Here is a 21,386-nt window from a genome sequence, read left to right on the forward strand (position 1 = left end):
AAGTGAACGTGAGGAAGAAGCTCAAGATGGAATCCGCGAAGTGTTTGAGATTCATCGATATTATGGAATCGGCGTACAAAATCTTGGACAAATCATCATCAACAGCAGAGATTCAAAAATGGATCAAATTTAGAAGTGAAAATATTCGGCTACTGAACAAAATTTTGCAGAAGGCTTTATCGATTGGAGAGAAGGTAAGAATTCTCACAACGATCTGACTCTTGAAAGCGCTCGTGGAAAAATTCAAACGTCTTCAGAAAACGGGTGAAGGTACGCGGCAAGTAAGGAAAAGCGATCGAGTTCACTGAGAAGATTTAGAATCAGCTTTCGAGGGGAGAATTCAAACTGGGTCCATCGTCAATTTGAAGCATAAAGATGTGGAGAGATTTCTAGAAGACGCAAACATACTATCTGTGACAAGACTAGAAAGCGCTCTGAAGAAAGACAGGAGCTTGAAAGCCAACGTTATCCTGGCTTGTAAATTTGAAGTTAGATAAGATGATCACATGGTGAAAGTGATCAAATTTGTTAATACGAGAAATGAAATCATCCTCCGGACAACAGATATCAACGAATGGTTCATCGAAAATGCGACGGAGCGTTTGTTGAAACAGGTGGAAGATTTCCAGAAAAAGGATTCAGGCTGGTCGCTGACTGAAATAATCAATTTGACTGTGGATATCAACAAGTACGTGCCACTACGAGGCGACGTGTTCACATACATCCCGTTACCCAAGCATATCAGTGATAAGAAGGCTGTGGTGAACATCAGAAACAACGACTATTACTGCTTTCTTCGGTCGGTCACCGCAGCTCCGTTCCCAGCCGACAACAACAATCCCAACGCAACCAGCTCGTACCCGCATTTCAGCTCAGTGCTACGGTTTGATGGTATAAAGTTTCCTATGTCTCTAGACAAAAAAACCATTTCGAAATTTGAGAAGCTTAACGGCCTTTCAATTAATGTTTATGGTATAGACCAAGGTAATCGGAAAAAAAGTGCAATAGTACCGATACACCTGAGTCAGAATGAGTCTGATAAACCTGTAATTCATCTTTCAGCGATAGAAACTGAAATCACTGACGATGACGATGATGATGTTGATATGGAAAATTATGAAAAAAATAGAATCTTTCATTTCACTGGTATTCGAAATTTGTCTTAATTAACGAGTTCTCAAATTTCTAAACGTAATGGTCGTACTTGGTTGTGCGATGGATGTTTGACCTACTTTCATTCTGAAAGATGTTTAACAAAGCACAATGTAGAACGTATAAATGTAAACAAGACAAAAGTTGTTCTACTTATAGAAGAGGAAAAAATACTGAAATCCAAAAAATTTCAAGAATAAAAAACTGTTCCATTCTGCATTTACGCAGATCTCGAATGTTTACCGGAACCTACGCTCAAAAAGATGGGTACAAGAACAATTTATCAGAAGCATCTTCTGTATAGTATAGCTTACTATCTACATTGTGCGTTTGACGATTCGCTTTCAAAATTCAAAATTAATCGTGGAGAGACTTGCATTCAATGGTTTGTGAATGAGTTAGCAGAATTGGCACATTCGTTAGAAGTTTATTTCAAAACTGTTGTAGCGATGGAACCGCTCAATTTCAATCAAATCAACGAATTTCGGTCAATAACAGTGTGTGACATTTGTGAAAAACCGTGTTCACTTACAGACGTGAAACATCGTGATCACTGCCATTTCACAGGAAAGTACCGTGGTACTGCTCATCGAGGTTGCAATCTGAATTACCAAAATTCACACACTATCCCAGTGATATTCCACAATCTGTCGGGTTACGATTCACATTTTCTGATCAAAGCATTGGCTACATCGTTCAAGGGCACAATTGAGCTTCTACCCGTCAACAAAAAAAAGTACATTTCTTTTACAAAATATGTCAAGGGGACAGATGTAAAGTTTAGATCCGTAGATTTGTACCGTTTCATGCCCAGTAGTCTTGAGAAATTAGCAACGTATCTCGGTGATGATCAGAAATCAATCACACGAAAATTTTATCGTAGCTCAGATAAATTTCAGTTATTGACCAGAAAAGGAGTGTTCCCGTACGAATAAATAGACAGTTGGGAGAAGCTCGAGGACAGACCATTTGGTTACCATCCAAACAACAATTTCACTCAAAATTAACCCTTTCGGCCCGAGCGGTGACTATAGTCACCCAACGCCCGACGCTCGCTCTGTCCGAACGGTGACTATAGTCACTCAACGCCTGACGCTCGCTCTGTACGAGCGGTGATTATAGTCACCCAACGCCTGACGCTCGCTCTGTACGAGCGGTGACCATGGTAACCGGACATTTGACGCTCGTTATGTACGAACGGTGATCATGGTAACCCAACATTATGTTATAATTTTTGAAACATTTTTTTTTACGAGCGAATTCACTCGCTCTGCGTAAGATAGCGTGGTATTGTGCGTCTGACGGGCGCTTGCAGTTGTTCCGCAAGTACGGGCGCTTGCCGCGACTGCTCGGTCAGCGGGGATGGCGCGACGTAAAATGCGTCCGTACCGAAAGGGTTAAATGATCGGGATATATCAGACGACGACTATGCACGTGCATGTAAAGTTGGGCAAACTTTTATCGTTCAAACTTTGGGAGAGTATTCGGACTTGTATTTACAGACGGACGTGTTTTTACTAGCCGACGTTTTTCAAAACTTTTGACAGAGCTGTTGGACAACGTACGACCTAGATCCGTTACATTATTACACCGCGCCCGGTCTGTCGTTTGATACGATGTTAAAGTGTACCGACATCGAGCTCGAGCTTCTCACCGACATAGACATGGTTATGTTTATCGAAAAAGGTATTCGAGGTGGTGTATCACAGTGTTCGAACAGATACGCAAAGGCCAACAATAGATATATGGGAGAGGAATTCGATCCTGAGGTCGAAGAATCTTATCTCATGTACTTTGTGACGTTGCGCCTAGAGTGCAAGTCACAACAAACCCCAAACCCGCGGGGAAGAGCCGAACGGGTGAGTCCCGGCCCGTCGGGAAACACCCGAAGCTACCCGAAGCCCACCGACGACTGCGTCTCGCAGAAAGGAACGACTTAACACGGCACGAGCACCCGAGAAAGAGAGAGAGAGAGAGAGAGAGAGAGAGAGAGAGAACGAGAACGAAGCGAGAAGCGGGACGTCCCCCTCCACACAGCCACCCAGCCACACCGACCGACGACACCAGGTTAGCCGGCGATCTACAGCCGATCTGCACCTCCCCCCATTCCTCCCCCCGCAATACCGACCCTTCCTCCCTCACACTCCCCGTCGCCCTACACCGCCCCCGCCGCGCGCGTACCTTTAAGCTAGAATTAAGTGACGCTAAGGGCTGAGGCGTGATCAGCCACATCCAACGTCTACAACCACTTTATACATATCTTTTATAGTTTTAAGTCGACTCCCCCCCCCCCCCCCCCCCCCCCGATCATAATACATCTATGCTCCCCAAAAATACACACACAAAGTTTTACCTATTCACTCAGTCTTGACTCTCTCGCCCCGTCTCTAATTGTTCCTCTCTTCCACATATTTAGTGCGGACTCAAAACCCGTCACAAATTGGCGCCCAACGTACATTACCCACATTTTTACCCCAAATCCGAACAATTAAGAGACAAAACACAAGAATAAACGCTAACAAAGTACACATAGACTCACGAAACAAAGCTACACAGTCACGAAAATTCGAATGAAGACAGTTGAATACACACACTACCAAACACGATACACACAATGGCAGACCAAGGACACAGGGAACCGCAAGGCCTGGCGCGCGAACACATGGACATACACACACCCGAACGCAAACAAAACAACTCGACACAGAGCGAGCTGCGCGCGACACGAGACCGACAAACGCCGACCCAACCACAGGAAATAAATAGATGACGCACGATAAATTCACCAAACGCAATAAATATAATCGATGCAGCTATCATAGAGAATACCCACAACTTACATAGTACACAAATCCAACCACAAGAAATCCCAGAACCAACAAACCCCACACAAACATACAATACAATCCCAACACCTACACACACGCAAACTAACACGGTAACAAACAATCAAACGAACCGACACTTCACGGGACAGACACATTTTTAGCCACCAACACACGTAACATACGACTTATACAAAACCTAATAGACCTCGGAGCACTACCAAGCGACAGAAACGAATACGAAGATCCACACCTATACAGCACACAGTCAATACACCCCACAGCAAAACACGACACACCTAAACCACACACCAAACCCGAACAGTAAATACTGGAATCAGCCAGCAATGGCAATGAGAACAATACAAACATGGAACATAAAATACTCGGGAAATACAAACGAAAACATATACGAATTTTTACAAAATCTCCACGACTACCAAACGGGATACGAAATACACGACACACAATTAATCGAAAACCTCAACCCAATACTCGAAGGTGACGCAAAAAACTGGTACAGATTAAATAGAGGCAAATGGCGAACACTGGAAGAATTCGAAAGAGACATTATACACGCATTTCAAGACATACAACACAGGGACAGACTGGAACAAAAAATTCAAAAACTACGTACAAGGACCAACACAAAAAATTACATAATTCCTAATACAATTTAGAACACTACTATCACAACTAAAACCGCCATACCACCCACGAACACAATTAGACTTGGCATACAGAAACATGAAAATAGAATACAAGGCATACATGAAACCATACGACTTACAAACAAACCAAAACACGCAACAAACTCGATACCCCGCAATCACCTATAACTCAACACACTACACTCAGCAACAAACACAAACGAACTCGAACACAGGCACAACACCACGCAGATGCTTTAACTGCAACCAACCCGGACACCTCAGATGGCAATGTACACAGGTACAGAACCAGAAAAACGAGTAAGGGTTGACCCAGCAAGGGTGGAGGGCAGCCCCACAAACAACACAAACACACCCGAGACAGTAGCACCGACAACAGATAACAACAGAACGGAAAGTAGATTTCACATCAGAATCGGAATACACGGTCACGAATTTAACGCGTTAATAGACACAGGCGCGACACACTCATACCCAGGCGCAGAAGTAATACAAATACTACACAACACAGACACACCAATAGACGACACGCCCGACAGAACAGCTACAATGGGAAACGGAACACAGGTGACGATAGAAGGAGCAGTCACACTCCCAATACGCCTCGGTAACATAACAAAAAAAATTAATTTCGGATTAATACCAAACTTAGGCTCGCAATGTATCATTGGGAACAGCGGCTTAATGAGATTTGGGATACAAATAAATTATGGAGAAAGCACATGGTCACTTATAGACGACCCACAGACACACTACGACATGCGAGCCAGACCACAAGAACTACCTACACCACTCAAAGAATACACACAAATACATCAAACAAGAAAAATACGACATCAATCAACACAAACACACACAAAACAAGCAAAAGCAGCAGAAAAACTAGAAGCAACGAAACAACAAACGCACCCGAAAACAACAGAAAGACATGAAAACACAGAAAAAACAACCATAAAACAAAAACCACTAACCCCAACACTACCCAGCACAAAGTCACCACCGGAAAACACCCCCGCAAAAGACAACCCACAGAACACACAAATCACAAATCAAAAAATCATACCCATAAACGCACACACAACAGACGACACACAAACGGACGAAGAAACCAAACCACAGATATGCGCAGGAATACAAGAACTCACACAATCACAACACACACAACTACAGACGACAATACAGCAGAAAATTTCAACACTACCGGGCCAACTCGGCCTAACACACCTAATCAAACACAAAATAGACACACAAGGACACGCACCCATAAAACAAAGATATTATATGGTATCACCAAAAATTAGAGAAGCCATCCACACAGAAATAGACAGAATGTTAAGAGAAGACGTGATAGAACCATCAGAAAGTGAATGGTCGAGCCCAATCGTCATGATAAAAAAGCCAAATAACACATATCGTTTCTGCTTAGACTTCAGAAAAGTAAACTCAGTATCAAAAAAAGATGCATACCCACTACCATACATGACAGCAATATTAGACAAACTACGGACAGCACAGTACATATCAAAAATCGACTTAAGCCAAGCATACTTCCAAATACCACTCGACGAAGACAGTAAACACATAACAGCCTTTACAGTCCCGGGAATGGGCTTATTTCAATTTAAAAGAATGCCATACGGATTAACAGGCGCACCGGCGACATTCCAAAGACTACTAGACAGACTCATAGGCCCAGAATGCGAACCATATGCATTCGCATACTTAGACGACATAATAATAGTAACACAAACATTTCACGAACACTTACAAAGACTAGAACAAATACTCAAAAGGATTACAGACGCGGGACTAACAATAAATCCAGAGAAGTGCGAATTCGGATGCGCACAAGTAAAATACCTCGGATACATAGTGGACAGACACGGACTACACATAGACCCCGGCAAAACACAACCCATAGAAAACTACCCTAGCCCAAAAACAATAAAACAATTACGGAGACTAATTGGCATGGCATCATGGTACAGACGCTTCATACCTAACTTCGCACACATTACAGAACCACTAACACGACTACTGAAAAAAGACCAGAAATGGCACTAGGGAGAAGAACAAGAAAACGCAATGAACACAATCAAACACGCACTCACATCACCACCCACACTCGCATGCCCAGACTACACACAAACATTCACACTACAAACAGACGCTAGCGGAACAGGGATAGGTGCCGTACTAACACAATCTCTCGATGACGAAGAACATGTCGTAGCGTACGCTAGCCGTGCGCTAAGCGAGGCAGAACGGAAATACTCCACCACTGAGAGAGAATGTTTGGCGGTAATCTGGTCCATAAAAAAATTCAGACCCTACGTGGAAGGATACCACTTCAAAGTAATCACACATGACCACGCACTTAAGTGGCTAAGAGAATTAAAAAACCCCACAGGCCGACTTGCACGATGGGCACTAGAACTATTAGAATACGACTTTGACATTACACACCGAAAAGGTACAATGCACGACGTACCAGACGCACTTTCAAGACGACACGAAGACGAAGAACACATAGAGACAATAGAAGACACGACAGACAAATGGTACACATACAAGAAAACGCAAGTACAAACACGCCCAGAGAAAAACGAATCATGGCGAATCAGAAACAAACAACTATACTTTCACCGCCCTAAGCCCCTACACTCAAACCTCCTACCAGACACAAACCCATGGAAACTAGTAATACCCAAAGACAAAATAACACACATACTACACGAAAATCACGACGTAACACAAGCAGGCCACTTAGGCATCGAAAAGACATATCAAAGAGTAGCCAAAGAATATTATTGGCCAGGTATGTACAGAGACACAGTAAATCACATAAAAAAATGTGACACATGCCAAAGAATAAAAACAATACAATCGCGACCGGCAGGGTTAATGGGTACAAGAATAATAGAAGAACCGTGGACAGTAGTAGCCTCAGACATCATGGGCCCACTCCCACTATCAAAACAAAGAAACCAATACATCATAGTTTTCGAAGACCTATACACCAAATGGGTGGAAACAATACCGATACGCAAAGCAAACGCAAAAACAGTAGAACAGACATTCCACTCACACGTAATATCACGATGGGGTACACCACGCATACTACTAACAGATAACGGCACACCATACATAAACAAACTCACACGCGAACTGACACAAAAATTCAATATAAGACACGCAACAATCCCCCCATACCACGCACAAGCCAACCCCGTAGAACGAGTCAACAGAACCGCTAAAACAATGATCCAAGCCTACGTGAACAACGACCACACAGAATGGGACATACACTCACAATTCGCAATCAATACATGTACACATACATCAACTAAACACACACCAGCCTTTTTGAACCTAGGAAGGGAATTAAATCCTACACAATGCCTAAGAAATCAATTAGAGACCGACGACGAAATAGAATTACAAGACACAGACAGATGGACAGATCACCTGAGACGACTACAAACACTTAGAGACGAAGTACAGAGGCACCTAATAGAAGCAAACGAAAAACAAGCACACTACTACAACCTACGAAGACGAGACATACAATTCAAGGAAGGAGACAGAGTACTGAAAAAGAACCATACACTCTCATCCGGACCAGAAAGAACGGCAGCAAATCTAAGTAAAAAATTCACAGGCCCATACATAATTACAAATAAAATCTCACCCACAATATACGAATTGACAGCAGAAAGCGGTAAAAATATGGGAAAATGCCACATAGTAGACCTGAAATTATATACATGATCAAATAAGCAATAAAAGAACCACGCCCGATAACACATCTCGAAAATAAACTAACATGTGTATTCACCCCACAGAAAGACGACATGGCAGACAGGCGACCAAAAATACCGCCCCTAATGTCACTACAACTAACGAGACCGACGACAGCAACAACGGACACACAGACAAACAGAGAAAGAACACCACTACTACAAACACCAGGACAGGCCCCACACCCACACAGATACGGACGCGACGGCACACACCAGACAGAGACCCGACGAACCCTACTCCCGACACCCACTACACACACACAGGTAACAAAAAACGCCACGACAGCAACACACACAACAACCACCGCACCCACAACCACCCAGAGACACCCACAAACACACACACAGTCACACTCTCCGGACCAGTGCAATGCCCAAAGTGCAACGGGCTGGTCCGGGGCACAAAATACTTACAACACATACAGACCTGCACACAAACAAACACAGACACACAACACCCACCAACAGTCACCCAAACTACACGAACCACAACCACGCACACGATGACACACCCACTCACCAACAAACAAACACCCCACACAACCACACACCCCACATCGACACCAACACCACGACACACACAACCTCGACACACACTACTCCCCGCATCACCCCCTTCATGGACACGCACCAGACTCAGAAGACCACAGACAACGGAAGAGAGAATTATAGAAGCATTTGACAACATGGACACACTCACAGAACCAACGCATACAAGACAGACAGACAGAAAACACTTGGGACCAACCCCAGAAATAATTGCCATCATCGCAAACTTACAAGCCGTAAGCACCCTGGACGAAGAACTACAAGCAGACAGAGACAAATACATGATCAGACGGGCACACCAACGTACGAACACAAACGAGACAGAAGCCAGTACCTCCACACACCGACCACACACCACACACCAGACAGTACCACACAACACACACCCCTCAAACACACCAGACACCGACACCGACACAGACTCCACCACCTCCACCGCAGACACAGTCATACATATCAAAACAACACACACAACCACGCAAGAGACACAAACGACAGATGACGACACAGACAATAACACCGACACCACCTCACTCACCGACACAGACGAACAGACACCAACACCCCAACGAACCACACACACAACACGGGACGCAAGACGATACAAAAAAAAAAAAACAATACGTAAACAGAAAAAGGAACAGAACAGAAAACACTAAGTAAACTAACAACACCAAACCGACGGACGAACAACGACAGACGGAGGCCAGAAAAACAGAGCACAACCCAAAAACACCAACGCAGAACCACGGAGAAGCAACCACGAGCCACAAGGAACAAGGAACAACGCAGAAACTTATCAAGACCCACACCAACGAGAGCCAACGAACCAAAAATAAAAATTTAAGTACAAGTAGAACACATAAGAAAATAGATTAAGAAAAACACAAAGTACAAAAAGAACACCAAAGTTCCTACAAAATAGTATAAAAATGGTATAAGTTAGTATGAGAGAAAAATCATAATTTTGATAAATACATACAGGAGACCACGTAGAATAGGGTAGATTAAAACATAAACAAAAATAGGCTAAGTAGGATAGAGTAGGGTACAAATAAAACCAACACAACCACTAAAAGCAAGTACAAAACATAGAATGAGTAGATATAAGACAACCAACAACCCCAACACACAACACACACCCCGGCAAATACAACCCGACTCAAACCCCTTAACCCCGACAGATCGGAGCGAACAGCAACCCGGACAACGGCAAAAGGATACGACAGCACACAGAAACGACGGAAAATACCAAAAGGAGGATACGCAAAAAGAAGAAAACCAACCCCAAAGGAAAAACACAGACGAAATGACCACAAAACCCGTCACAAATTGACAAAAACGTCACGAAGCCGGCTCACCCTATAGGCCTCGCCCCGCGTGGGGAGGGGGGAGTTGTGACGTTGCACCTAGAGTGCAAGTCACAACAAACCCTAAACCCGCGGGAAAGAGCCGAACGGGTGAGTCCCGGCCCGTCGGGAAACACCCGAAGCTACCCGAAGCCCACCGACGCTCGGCTGAGCCGAGCGCCAGCCAGCAGTACGACTGCGTCTCGCAGAAAGGAACGACTTAACACGGCACGAGCACCCGAGAAAGAGAGAGAGAGAGAGAGAGAGAGAGAGAGAGAGAGAGAGAGAGAGAACGAGAACGAAGCGAGAAGCGGGACGTCCCCCTCCACACAGCCACCCAGCCACACCGACCGACGACACCAGGTTAGCCTGCGATCTACAGCCAATCTGCACCTCCCCCCATTCCTCCCCCCGCATTACCGACCACTCCTCCCTCACACTCCCCGTCGCCTTACACTGCCCCCCCGCCGCGCGCGTACCTTTAAGCTAGAATTAAGTAACGCTAAGGGCTGAGGCGTGATCAGCCACATCCAACGTCTACAACCACTTTATACATATCTTTTATAGTTTTAAGTCGACTCCCCCCCGATCTCAATACATCTATGCTCCCTAAAAATACACACACAAAGTTTTACCTATTCACTCAGTCTTGACTTTCTCGCCCCGTCTCTAATTGTTCCTCCCTTCCACATATTTAGTGCGGACTCAAAACCCGTCACAACTTTCACGTTAATAATTTGTACGGTGCTCCTATGAGCTTTACTCTGCCACACAGTTCCTTCGAATGGGTATCAGACTCCAGACAATGCGACGTTCTTACCATCTCGGACGATGCGGAGTTTGGTCACATGCTGGAGGTAGATTTGGAATATCCTGCGTAACTCCATGAAACTCATAAAGATTCACCATTGTGTCCGGAGCACTATGTATCTCCGATTTCGAACAATAAACAGCCAAAATTGACGGCCACGCTATTTTCCAAGAAAAACTACGTCGCTCACTACAGCGTTTTGAAACAATGCTTACAACTAGGCTTAAAATTACTCAAAATTCACAGAGTTCTCAAATTCGGGTGAACCCCGTGGCTCAAAAAATATATAGATTTGAATACCAATTTGTGGAAAAAATCCCACTACGAATTCGAGACAAATTTTTACACACTCATGAACAACGCAGTTTTTGGCAGAACAGTGGAAAACGTGCGAAAGTACAGAGATGTTCGATTGATCACCGAATGGGATGGACGGTACGGTGCTAAAGCTACCATAGCTAAGCCTAATTTTCACAGCTGCACCGTTTTCGACAAAGAGATGATTATCGTCGGAATGAGTAAGACGAAAGTCAAGTTGAATAAACCCTTGTATGCAGGTTTCTCCATCCTGGATGTATCTAAAACATATATCCATGATTTTCATTATGATTATATTGAGCAGAAATTTGGCAACCAAGCAAAATTAATGTATACGGATACCGACAGTTTGATTTACAATTTTACCGTCCCCGACATATACGAACATGTAAAGGAGGACTTGCATAAATTCGACACGTCTGATTATCCGCTTGACAACGTTCATGGAATGCCTCGAGCAAACAAAAAAGTTCTCAGCTTGATGAAAGATGAGAATAACGGAAAAGTGATGCTGGAATTCGTAGGATTAAGAGCTAAATTGTACGCATTCCGAGTCTTGGGGGATAAAAAAGACAATAAACGTGCCAAAGGTGTCAAAGGATCAGCGTTGAGAAGAATAACTTTCAACGATTATTTGGAATGTGTTTTGAACAGTGAAACTTTGTCCACAAATCAGGATTTGATATTAAGTCAGAAGCACGAGGTATACACCGTAAAACAGCAGAAAGTGGCACTAAGCTGTGATGACGATAAGCTTATCGTGCTGCAAAACACAACCGACACGCTTCCGTGGGGCTACAAGCCTGCACCTTGGGTTTGTAATTTATAATTGTACCACGATGTATGTAATGTTATTATGTAGGATAGTGAATAAGAACGCTCCGAAATATAAAAACTTGAACAACGATGCATATGTCTGTCGATTGTCTGAAAATAAAGATGCATACTTGTTATGTGTCGGGTATAAAATGAAGAGGCACCTACGTTTTCACAAAAAATTTATTTATTCAAATGTGACATGTCCCATTTGTTTATACAACTGTTGTAAGTATTGTCAAAACCTAACCATTTAACGTATATTTTTCTTCCACGCTTCTTGAGCACCTTCTCCACCAGATAGATATCCGGATGCTTAACCTTGAGGAGCTCTTGTTCGTAGAAACCACCAGCGATGGGTTGATGTCGCTAGTCTTGGAGCTTGTACGTCACAGGATGAGTATTTTCCACTCGACTTATCGTGAATATTTCAGTCGTCCTATTGTGGGTGTAACTTTTCTCGAAGACAGTTTTGAATTGGCTGATTCGAACTTTGTCACCGGATTTGAATTTTGCCGATATGTTAGGTATCGCTCGAAGCCCTCCGTACGCCTGACGTAATAACAGCCTCTCGTTTGCAACGGTGACATCCGACGGTTTCATTCTTATGGCTCGGTGTTTGGCCATGTTGTAAGGCAAAACCAAATCAGGTAAGATATCGAGCCACTTGTAGCTTCCTTGCATGCTAAACCGTTTCGACATTTTACCTTTCAGCGTGCGATTGAAACGTTCACAGATCGAAGCCTTCAAATTACTGTACGTGGAGTAAAGTTTGATTCCGTAGCGTGTCATGAGCGATTCAAATTTCGAGTTGCAATATTCCGTTCCTCTGCCGACGTGTGAATTTTTCGGAACCCATCCTTGGACAAGCACAGATTCCATTGCCTTTGTAACATCATCTCCAGACTTGCTCTTTATCGGTACAGCCAACGCATACTTTGCAAAAAAATCAATGACTGTGAGCATGTACTTGTAGCCTTTGTTTTGTCCAGCGTACGACGTCATATCAACGAGATCCGCCTGCCAGGTTTGGTCGATGCAGCGCACGTCTACACGTCGACGCGGGTCATTCCGGCGTGCAGGCTTATGCAGTTCCGTCACCAGTGCTTGCTTTTCCTCGTTCATATTCCAACGCTCTTAGTCGAGTGTCCAATTGAGAAATGTTATCAGCGTTTCGAATCGACAGGTCTCTGCCTGTTTTAAAGTCTGTGTAAAAGGTATCCAAGGCTTTCTCCGTGGTGAGCTCTGAAGCTTTGATCATTTGATCGAGGTTGTCGATTTGTTTTTGCAGCACGTTGAATTTTCGTCTCAAGATTTTTAAAGCTACAGCATTGTTCGGCTCCGAGGGATCTGCGACATTGCACAGTCTCTTGTTCCGTATATAGTAATGCCCGTCCGCTGTTATTTGAAATCCGACACCCGGAGGACCGCGAGTGCTCGCGGCCATGTTTTCATTCAGATGCCGTCCGAACACGTCGACGCTCATCTCGGTAATGAATGAAAAAACGATGGGAGCCGCTTGATAAATGATTCCTGTTTCGCGTAGCTCTTCGATAATGGAGATTATTTCGTTATTGTGACTCAGATTTCTCGCTGCTTTAGATGCCAGAAGTAAACGAAGACGCTCCACTAACTCATTCGGATCATCCTAGAAAACGTATTCCGTTTCAACACCTTGTCGAGTGATCATAGCTTGCAGAAGTAGACCTTTACCCTTTCGGCGAGGTGATGGGAATTAATCCATTAATTCGGCAATGACATTTTTGAATTTGTAACTGTTATCGTTTCGGACAGCCCCGTCGGATGAGTAATACTTCTTATGCGCGTTCGTTGCAAGGATGATGTTTTTAAAATTTTCCCGATCTGCGGCGCTCACAGAAGAACCGTCAGGCTTCTTTTTGAACAGAAGTTCCAGCAAACCCTTCATTTTCGGGTAACGCGTATTGCCAATACAGACGTAGTCACTCTCAAAAGATATCAACGAATCACCAATCATTAGTCCGTTTGAGAGGTTGCGTATACCGTACACGTTGTCCAATTCGCCTTTTGTCTTCGCATCTCTCATCAGTGCAAAATACTTATCCTTGATATTTTCGACCGGCGTTTCTACGATTGTTTCATCTCCTGCCGAAGCAAAGGAATCGTCCATTTCCGAGACAGTTTCATTTTTCGTTTCATTTTTCATCTGCTCTATTTCTTCTTCAATTTCTTGCACCTCTTGTTTCACAGGTTGAGTATCTTTTGAGGATAAACCAGTTCATGCAACAAAGTCACTACTGGTTTGAAAACGTCACTCGATTTCTTAGTCGTGAATTCCTTGCCCGACTTGAGCGATCTACGTTTTCGACGGATCGTAGCACTCGCTCGAGCGATCTGATGTAGGACATCTTTTTTTTTGGAAATTTCAGAGCTGTGCATGTTGACGCAACTGAGTCTGCAACGCTACTGCGTCCCTCGCTCAAAAACGCTAGATTTTATTTCTTTTCCAGGCTAACAAAAGAATCGAATCCCCTTCTGTATCGTCCTTCGTTGAGCTCACTGTCTTTGTCGATCACCAGATACCCGTACTTCTCACCGTTCCAGCATGCAGAGCACACACTTTTGAACTCTGTGTAAGACATATCGGTGTTTATATGGTCGTTGTATACGTGTCCCAGGATCATATCGTCTGGTTTAAGTAACACGAGTAAGTTGACGTTGTCGCGCACGAGATGTTTGGGAATACGCGCGTACGTCTGGCAGAGATATGAACAATCAACGTCGTGATATCTACCCATGCGGAAGTAGGCTCTAATATTGTCCTGCTTCTCGCACGCTACATCGTCAAATATGATTATTGAGTTGGGCCGTGCTTCTTCCAGTGTAATCACTTGCTCACGCTCGTTGAACGCAAAATACCCCGTATCCTCAACATGGTCCAACAATTGCTTCAACAATTGGTATTCAGGTGAGTTGAGAGATTTCGACTAGATGTAGATATTCTTAAACCTGATTCCGTTGGGATGGGTTGTAAGTGTGAGCAACGCATTAGTTTCACCACAATTCGACGGTCCACAGAATATTGCACGTACACTATTCGGGAGTAATTCACCGTGCCGTTTGTACTTTTTGACATTTTGCTCTGAAAGTTTGTCAAAATTCATTACGGTGAGCTTAGTAGGTTGTTTCTCAAACCGCATCTCGGACATGACTGATCAGATTTGCTACAAATACCCCGTTTTCAAGCACTTTTCTTCAGTCAACGCACAAACATGATCGCGTACAGAGGTAAACGAAGCAGCAGGCGGCAACATTGTGGCAAGGGTCTGGTGAATAAAATCATCAATAGCCTTCCAGTCGAATTGTATGTACCTGGTTATCAGTACTGTGAGCCTGGTACGAAATTAACAAAGAGACTTGCGCAAGGTGATCCGGGAATCAATCTTCTCGACGCAGCTTGCAAGGATCACGAAATTGCTTACTCGCAGAATCGTGAAAATCTTGAAGTTAGAAACGAGGCTGATAGGGTGTTGGCTGAGAGAGCTTGGAAACGGGTTTTCGCAAATTTGGGTTAAAAGGCAGCCGCTTGGGCAGTAGCTAATGAAATGAAAATAAAATCGAAACTCGGAATGGAAATTTGAAAGTCAAAAAATGCGACCTTGAGAAAAATTATAAATGCTGCAAAACGTTCTATGGTTCCAAGCAACGATGCAAAAGCTATCGAATCTGCGCTGAAGGCAGCAGAGAACGCCGTTGAAAAAGTAGGTAGTAAATGTAAAGTGCGAACACCTCGCGTTCTACCGGTATCTTCAAAAGTCGGTGGTTTTCTACCGTTTCTAATTCCTGTTTTCGCTGGACTGAGTGCCACAGGCGCGTTAGCTGGTGGTGCGGCAGGTATAGCCAAAGCTGTAAACGATGCAAGTGCTGCCAAACGAGAACTGCGAGAGAGCAAACGACACAACAAAACTATGGAAGCTATCGCGTTGGGCAAAGAGCTTCAGATGAAACCGTACTAAACAGGTCTAGGTCTCCATCTTTCAATAAACTAGATGTGATGCTACCACGTCGAGCGTTGACTGATTTGAACTTGTTGAAATATGCAGAATTCTTTAAGGTTTTGCATTTTCGAGGTGTTTCCATGCGAAACGAAATGCCCGAAAACGGTCCTCGAAAAAACGAGTCAGCTATAATCAACCTTGACGACAAAGACGGTCCGGGAACACACTGGGTTGCATACAAGAAACGCAAAAATAATTTCGATTACTTTGACAGTTTCGGCAACCTTTAACCACCCTCAGACCTCATAAAATATCTCCGCGTTGGTAGTGTCAAATACAATCATGAAAGGTACCAGGATTATGATACATTTGAATGCGGACACTTGTGTCTGAAATTTCTGAGTGGTAAGCTATATAATCATGGTGCATGATTCATCAGAGTCAGTCTACCACTCGCAGTCATGGATGATTCGTTAACGTTAAGGATTTCAGGAACCTCTTCGATTCTCGAGGCAGAATATTTCCCACCGATCGAACTTGCTCCTGATAAAAGTTATGCTCTTGGCTTGGTAGAATTAGTAATCTTTAATTCGATTCCCGTCGTTGATGTTGTCCACAATAAAATTTACGTAGCTGACAAAGTGATCACAATACCTACCGGCAGCTACGAGATCGAGGACATAGCAGAGCATCTTCAAAACGTGCTAAGAGATACAGATATCAGGCTCGGCATCAAACCCAACAATAATACATTACGCAGCGAAATCACATGCAACCACACGATTAACTATTAGACGAATGATTTCATTGCTCAACTTTTGGGATCCACACCACGTGTATTTGAGGTTGATGAAACTAACGGATCAGACGTGCCTGTGACTATACTCAAGGTCAACGCGTTGCAAGTCGAGTGTAGCATTACAACGGGCGCCTACGTCAATGGACACAAAGTACACACTATTTACGAGTTCTTCCCGACTGTCCCACCAGGATATAAGATCGTGGAAGTACCGTCGCACGTCATTTACCTTCCGACCACTGTCAGGACAACAAATCACGTTCAGCTCCGGTTAGTGCATCAAGACGGACACCTGGTCGATTTTCGTGGAAAAGATATTACTGTGGGACTACATATGAAATCGCAATAAACGATGAGAATTGAATATAACGGATTGTCAAAGAGTAGGTATATCAGTAAGTCGGCATGCCCCGATCAAGTCAGTTATCGATCGATTCTCGAACCGTTAACACCTCGAAACGTGCAGTTCCTGATAGCTCTGGGTCTGAATCTGACCACGTTTGGAAGAGGAATTGTTAGATTTTGTGGATCGATTCAGTAAATAAATACTCTCTTTCATTTATTATTAATGAAGAACAATTTAATCAGTCAATAACTTTGACGGTAAACTCATTTAATAAAGACTACATTGTGTCATGAGAGTCGACGACGAACAAGAAGGAGCAGTCGCAGTACAGACTTTCTCATCGATTCTCGATCTCACTAATACTAATACGCGCCGTATGCGCCTTACCTCTACTGCGCATACTGGGCTCTATAGTAATACATAGTACATAGTATGCATATATATATGCATATATATAGTATTCTGAAATTACATTCTCAACAGGAATTTCCGACAACTGAAAATCCGATTTTCCTGTTTTATCATCTGCTATGTATTATGGAGGAAGAAATCGTAAACATTCAAACACCAGTCGTCTTTGACGAATCCGTTGCGCATTACGAGATTCACGCTCACAAACCTTACGCCTCGTCAACTTTCAACAACAGCGATGAAATTCGAATCACCTTTCAGCATCAGGATTCATGCATATTACCCAGCAAAAGTTCGGTACATATCCATGGACGACTCCTCAAACCTGATGGTACAGCTACTGTGAACACACAGCTCGTAAACAACGCGATCTGTCATCTGTTTGAAGAAATTCGCTACGAAATTAATGCAGTTGAGATTGATAGAAGCAAGAACGTTGGCTTGACAAGTCTCATAAAGGGTTACGCTTCCCTGCACCCTGCTTAGACTTGGCTGATGGAGAACAACGGATGGCTTGATGTAGAAGAGAAGAAAAAATTAACCGATGCCGAGGGTAATTTTTACGTACTGATACCGCTCAGCATAATATTGGGTGTTCGCTGAGGACTACCGTAAGATCGATGTCAACGCTGAACATGAGTTAATTTTGACGAGATCAAAAACTGACGTCAAGGCAATCATGCATACTCAACAGGAGGAATTGAAAATCGATCAATGCAGTGAAATGGCTAATACCGTATTTGAAAATCGCGGATCAGAGAAAAGTTTACCAACTAAATTTCATTCAGAGAGATCCGCCTATTTCGATGAGCTTCCGTAGTTGGGAATTGTACGAATATCCCTTACTTCCCACAACTTCGAAACACGTTTGGACTGTGAAAACTTCCACTCAGCTTGAAAAAACTCGGTACATCATTTTGGGTTTCCAAACAAGTGGAAAGAACAAGACCGGCAAGAACGCAAGTCATTTCGATCACTGCAATATCACGGACGTCAAGCTATTTTTAAACTCTCAATCTCATCCGTACGGTAACCTGAACCTCAACATGAGTCGTAATCTCTACGCGCTCCTGTACGAGATGTACGCAAACTTCCAAGCTACCTACTACGACAAGAACCCCGAGCCGTTGCTGACAAAGAGTGAATTCCTTCGAGACGTCCCCTTTTTCGTTATCGACTGTTCAAAACAAAACGAATCTTTGAAGTACGGACCTGTCGACATCCGTCTTGAATTTGAAGTTAAAATGACTTTTCCGCTGAAACATCGGCGTACTGCTTGATTGTTTACGATCGTATTGTCGAATACAAGTCGCTCAGTGGTGGAGTCAAAAAGTTGCTATAAAAGCTGACCCGTTCCCACCATCTCGCACAGTTCGAAGATAGGCTTATCGTTGACATACAAGGCTTTCGTAGACCTTTCAACAGTACCTTTACATTGAAAGATTTGGCTTTAATTTCAATCTACTCGGAAGCATCTCCATCAATGTTTTTCTTCAAGCCACCTTACGAATGGGATTGTCTGGACGTCAAATACAAAAGCCAAAATTCTTGGTTGGAACGCTATTTTTACGGTTCACCTTGGAGCTGTGGAACCATACCGTTTGAGGAAGTTGAGTGGACCATTGAAGACAGGCTGCGCAGAGCTGAAACCGTGTACGTAGAAGGAGAAGAAAAACGAGATTGGTTGCTCTAAATTGTCCCGAAAGTTGAAATCATCGATATGCTGGACTTTGGCTGCCGTCGCTTCAAACCTTGCAAAAAACTTCAGCTGTGTTTCTAAGATGCGACGTTCATACAATACCCAACGCAATCTGTGCAGATCGAAGCTATTTGATACTCCAAAATTGGTTACAAAATCATCATACTGTTCGGGTTGCAAGGGTGTACGTTTTGTGTTACTGCGCAGAAGCGTCTACAAGAACAGTCATGCATTCCTGGCGAATATATCATCGTGGTTATGATACTGTTGAATAGAATTATTGTACTATCGTTGTGAAGTAATTGTCAACTGTACCCTAAAATTGTACTTAATAAAACTCTTTTTTAAAGAATATTCATGAAATAATTTTACACCTTCAACTTTACCTTAGCTCTTAAGAGAGAATTTTTTTCAATACAAAGCTTACGTAAGATTCAACCTTGCGCCCCATCCTTGACCGAGCTGTACTCAAACCGAGTTACGTTCTGCATTCCTGGAGCGATAGTCACCCAACACCGCAGATCTTCGGCTCTGAATGTATACCACTGCAGCTACCGGTCGATCGTGCACTCTGGTCTTGACTGAACCCGTCCAAAATTTATCGTAGACTTCACATCACAGTTACAAGACGCAAACGCAGCTCGAAACCCTCCATCATTGCTTGGTGGTGTTCGAAGTACCATTTTCTCAGATTTTAAGACTTAATTCTAGATACAATTCAAGGTACAAAACGTACGTGACAGCAGCGCGACGAAAATCAGGATCATCGCTCGTCTCGAGACTCTACGTTCAGTTTTCACTCTAAGAAGACGTGCTATCGATAGATCGTACCGCTATTACTATCTCTTATATCTCTCGTATCGTAAATTCAGTTTCTCGCTTTTGTTACCGCATCTTCGGTGCCTTCTCTATCTTCTTTTTTACGTAAGTGAGGTTCCTTTTCTATTTTGTGAAGCCACGAAATTACTTGCAATACATCGTATCTTTATCTCTCTCTCTCTCTCTCTCTCTCTATCTTGCAGTTGGTCTGCGTGAGCCACCTGGGCTCGTATCTTATTCTCTACTATTTCTTATCTTGTCCTTTTCTATTCCTTATTGCAAGTAAATTCGCGACTGGCTGACTATTACTTACGCATTGTTAGTGACCATTGCTTTATTTTATTATCTTTCTCTTCTAGAATACCTAAGTGTCTAATATGGCTGTATAGCAGCGTGTTCTGTTCAATGATCAATTCTTATCTTAGTCATTGAGTATTACTATTTCGCTATACTTTCTCTGATTAATTCATAACTGTCTCTTTACCTATTACCTTTGATTAATTTATCTTATTGTTAGTGAGTGTACCGCGTGAGCGATCTTACATCGCCGCGCGGTCCCGCTCGTCGTTCATTTGACATTGGAGTATTGCGCAGTATCGCCTAACATCTTTTTCATTATTTTCTTCGCTAATATCACTGATCGTAGTTGTCCGTAGTCTCTTTGGTTTGTCGTACGTTGCGTGTTAATTCTTTTGAATATTAATTGTTTTAATCCCGAAATTATCTTTTACCGTACCGAATATTACCTTTCTTGTTTCTCGCACTTACCGCAAACTAGAGACTACGTATTATCTGTTATTTTCTACATCTTATAATAATTCTCTACTTGACCTGTTTCCTTGAATTCACCTCGTAATTCATAATTCCCTGCCTCTGTTATATCGCTGATAATTCTGGTAATGTGATAACTATTACAATATTTGTATCTCGCCTGTTTCTTATAATCGCTTCTCATATTTTATGGTTTACTTAATCAATGCCTCATTCATGTACCGTATATCTTTTTCTGTCCTGCCTATTCATCATAAAACCGTGTTAATC

This window comes from Neodiprion lecontei, chromosome 7, assembly GCF_021901455.1.
Source record: "Neodiprion lecontei isolate iyNeoLeco1 chromosome 7, iyNeoLeco1.1, whole genome shotgun sequence".
NCBI classification, from domain to species: Eukaryota; Metazoa; Arthropoda; class Insecta; order Hymenoptera; family Diprionidae; genus Neodiprion; species Neodiprion lecontei.